Source organism: Octodon degus, unplaced genomic scaffold (assembly GCF_000260255.1).
Source record: "Octodon degus isolate 3935 unplaced genomic scaffold, OctDeg1.0 scaffold00149, whole genome shotgun sequence".
Taxonomy (NCBI): domain Eukaryota; kingdom Metazoa; phylum Chordata; class Mammalia; order Rodentia; family Octodontidae; genus Octodon; species Octodon degus.
Genome location: NW_004524725.1, coordinates 7,474,741 through 7,479,539, shown reverse-complemented (window position 1 = coordinate 7,479,539; position 4,799 = coordinate 7,474,741).

The following is a 4,799-nucleotide window of genomic DNA, read 5'->3' as shown; positions in this document are numbered from 1 at the left end:
TTCCATGCCATAAGTCTTCTCCAATTACTAGTTCATAGTATTCTGTGGAAAGCTCATTTTTAAATGAAACATAGAACTTGAAGTCTCAGCCATTACCATACCAAGGCTGGAGGAAGTGGATTTATTTCTGCTTCTGCCTGAAACTGAATATGGACATCCCTGATAGCATTCAGGCTGGAGAATAATCGATCATTGTGATATAACCACAGATGTTACTTCTAGAGCTGCTCAGAGCTGTATATTTTAGTCACATCTCTATTTTATCTGTTTATTTTCTGCCTCTTCTCTTTCCTTCTTCTCTACCAAATCAGAGGGGATGAATGTTGAACCAAGAAGGTGAAAGTTTTCCAATGAGTTAGAGTTACATTCGGTTTCAGCTTGTTTAGTTTTCCATTTACAAAGACACTGAGCAACAATGCCGTAGGTGGCACGCCAATGGATAAAATCCCAGCTTTGTCCTCTTCTGCAGTGCACCATGTGTACCTAGAGTGCTAGGAGCCACTTTCTTCCTTGAGATTGGAAGGGCCTTGCTCGCCATATATTACTATTATCTTCTTTTACCTGAGTAACTAAGGAAACCAAATTTAGCCAGAGATTGTCACTTGTTTGCAACTCTGAAATTCTGACTGTGTTATTCCATGTACATATTCTTTTATTTAGCTCAAATACTCTCAATCTCACAAATATAAACTTTAGGGAATTGTTAAATTCTGCAAATTATTTGGTGCAATCATATAACCGGTCATATCATCACCATCCCTTAGTTCTCAGCTCTATGCAGGCAATCCAGGTAAGTAAACCATAACAGCTGTTCACTGTATGGATCTCACCACACCTGTAAAATTGCTTCTCAACTTTTCAGGCATTCTAACTCATACTTTGCCAAGTTATCTCATTCCTCATCCAAGTTAATTTCTTCTGGACATTAGAATACCGTACACAATGAATTCTGTTGGCATTAATCTGTTGTCAAACTTTGTTATTTAAAATGTGAGCAGAAGTTAGATGCTGTCACAGAAACAGATACTTTCCAAGTGGTCAAATTCACCTTCCAAACTACCCCCAATTTTGACCTTATTTTGCCCGTTTTTCTCCCATAGTTTTCATTCTTCATTGTTGCTATAGAATGTTGCACATCTTACTATTTTGCTAGCCAAAGTATACCTGTTTAGGAAAATATTCTTTTCTCTAGTTCATGTTTATTTCTATCTACACTGGCATCATAGCTGTATGCATGAGATGATTGAATTAGCACAGGTGAGTCTGAGAAAAAGGCTGATATTTATACTACAGGTCAGCTCCAACAGTAGATAACGGTGGATTCTCTTTGTAGGGGATATTCCTTGGTAGAAGAAATATTATTTTGATAGTGATTAACCACACATAGTATATGTCATGTGGATGTACTAGACATAGTATGGTTGCATCTTGACAAAACAGACAGAGCAGCGCTCGATTTCATCGTGCTGTTATAACCAATGTGCATTTGAAAGCCTATGAGTTTAATTCTGGAATTTCCTCAACTCAACATCTTATCAAAGCATAAGGTACTGCCTGTAAACTTGCATCGATTTATGTCTCAGACTTTCTTCACTTTCCTACTATTGAACAAGTAAGGATATTGCCTAAAGATCTTCCCACGAGGATGGGCACTCTTCTCCATTATTTTAGAAAGAGACCACGTGGTGTGGGTGTATGAGGGAGCATTCTATAAGGAATAGAATGCTCACCACTCTGACTAGTGTCTGCAGAATATATAATGCAATAGATTCATAGGCCAGGTTCAGGTTGATTTTCATTCTATTAATTGTTTAGTGCTTTAGTACCATAAGCTTAAAGAAAAGAAGAAAACCAAAATATTGTACAGGAATCAGAGACTAGGATTTTTGTGAACATTCAAATTACACTCATAATCAATATCCTCAATGCCATTTCCATTGGGAAAGTTAATGCTAAATTTTTATAACCATTTTAATTTTACAAAAGTATTTCCCATGTAAAAATATATGCATTTTGTAAATTGGTAATTACTTTGCAGATGAAATAGTAATACAGTGAGTAGCCAAATTAAATTACAAATTTGTATCTCATTAGTTTTCTATTTAAGTGTGTCATAGTTACTGTTCTCATTGCTGCAACAAGATACCTGAGACTCAAAGTTTAAAGACAGATGGTTTAGTTTGGCTCACAGGGTGTAAAGGTTTCATTCCATAGCTGGCTGGCTCTAAGGCAAGGTGACATGGTAGAGGGGCATTGCAGTGGAGAAGCAGTTCATGTAGAGCAGAAGTCAGGAAGGCAATAGAGCAGCAAAGTGTCCAAGAAACAAATGATAAGAGATCACAGCAGTCCTCTTTCTGTCCCTCTTATCATGTCCAGGCCACACCTCTTTGTATCCAGGGTCGTTTTCCGATTATTTACATTTAGACTTATGCCATACAAATCAGTGGACTAATTCAGCAATCAGACACCATTAACTCCAGCATCATGTACACACTAGACAAATCCCTAACACAATGTTACAATTTACCACAAATTGAGTGGCTCAATAATAACTGTGTGTTATCTTTGAATTTTGGAGGTTAGGACTTCAAAGAGCTGTGTTCTTTCTGGAGGCTTTAGAAGACAACCATTTATTTCCCTTTCTTGTTTCTAGAAAATATGCATTTCTTTAATCATGTCCATCCTCCAAATTCAGCCATGTTGCATCTTTTTAATCTCTCTCTCTCTGTCTCTGTCTCTGTTCGACTCTCTCTCTTTCTTTCTCACTTTCTCTCTTCATATGTTTTTCCTTCTTTCACTTATTTATTGACTCTTGCTTTCTTCTTTCTCTGACTTCACTGTGGCTAAAAAGAGATAGTCAAAATAAAACCGCTCTACTTCAGAATCCTTCAATTAATCATGTAGAGTTCCTCTGTCCATGTGAGTAATGTGCTCACAGGCTGTAGGGCTTGGGAGACAGTCATATTTGAGGGAGGGGATACTAAGCGTAACATGCTGCCATAGAGGAGCTCAGTCTCACCCATGGCAAAAATGCTGAGTAAGAGTTTACCCACCATTTCAAACAGAGAATATGTCAGAAGGAAATGGCACGCATGGCCTTACTCCCGATATCTACAATGTGAGACTTACAGTACCACTCTGGAACTTTTTAACACATCCTAAAATCTCTCCCTTACACAGATACTTCAGTTAACAATGCCTTCTGAGAAATAAGCTTTACTTCCTGGGTATTTTGAAAACTAGACTTTATTTTACATATACTTTGTTGAGTAGGGCCCAATTCCAAATTAGAAGTTTTCAAGTTAACCAGGAAGAGGATTGAAATAGTATGGACAAATATGATCCATATTGCCTTAAAACTTTAAGAGAAGACCCAGTAAATGCTGTGCCTGCTTATCAATTGTACAGTTGTATGATGTTGCCTTTTTTCCTTTCTTGTTATAGAGTTGGCAAACAGTCCCCAGACATTGGAAAAGCAATATATTTCATCAGTCATACATGTCTCTGAATGTTAAAGGGCTGGGTTTTCACCCTTCAGTCCTCCTTTGATTTTAGTAAGGCCCTACATTGCTGAATTTTCCCTGCCTTATCGAAGTTCAAATGATCATTCGATCCATAATATAATGCACCAGCAATGTATCCTTTGCAGGTTCAGGCCAATCCAGGTTCCCAGTTCAGAGTATTTTGTGGCAGGGTGCTGGAGCACTGACATAGGACCAAAACAAGGCAGCAAAGTTACAAGCTTATGTTCACAGTGTGACAGCCAACTGCTTATGATTTTCTTCCTGGAAGAGATGAGGGGAATTCATTGCTATTTCAATAGTTGTATACCAGGTGTTAGGGCCTGTGTTAATTTTCTCCAGGGGAGATACCATATCTGGAAATGCAGCTGTGATTAGAATCACTGCCTAATTATGTAGGTGATAATCGGCTGTCATTCTTCCTGACACATCTGGCTTTACACTGTCCAAATAGGCATGTTAATTGGGGATGTGGTAGGAATTAGTGCTCTTGCATATTTCAACTCTTTGATGGTGGCACTAATCTTTCTTTTTCCTCTAGGGATGTGATATTTTTGTTTAGCTGTATTTCCTGCAAGACAAATTTAGGCAGGTGCAAGTTGGACTTTCCTACCAAAACCACTGTATCTCTGTAGATCAGAGAACCAGTGTGACAATTTCTTTTCCCTTTTTTGTGTGTGATACTGAGGATTGAATCCAGAGTGTTTGTATGGAAACTTAGTTAGAAACAGTCTCAGTAAAGTACCTAGGTGGGTCTTGAACTTGTATTCCCCCTGCCTCAGTCTTACAGAGTACAGTATTATACTTGGACCCAATGTGAAAATGTTTGTAGCGATTAGATTGAGAAAAATTACTGTAGTGTATTTGTCAAAGACCCTCAAAAGTTCTTTTTACCACTCATTCCCAGGAAGAATACAAAAACAGCAATAATCCTTGCAAATATTTTGTTTCACCACTACCTGAAAAGATAAAGATTCAAAATAAACACTACTGGCTCTACTCCGAGGTTCTTCTTGGAAAGATTCTAGTTTCCTTACTATGCAGGTGTTCTTGGTCTATAAACTGGTTTTTATTTTATTTTATTAAAAAATATATTTAGTACGAGGTCTCACTATGCAGCTCAAACTCATAGTGATCCTTCTTTAAGCCTCCCCAGTGCTGGAATTACAGGCATGAACCACCACACCAAGATTCAGTTGCTGGCTCATTGCTCCTGGGGGCAGTGTCATTGTAGCAAGTGGAGCCAGGGATAAAAGCCCTAGTCCTTTTGCTTGCCTA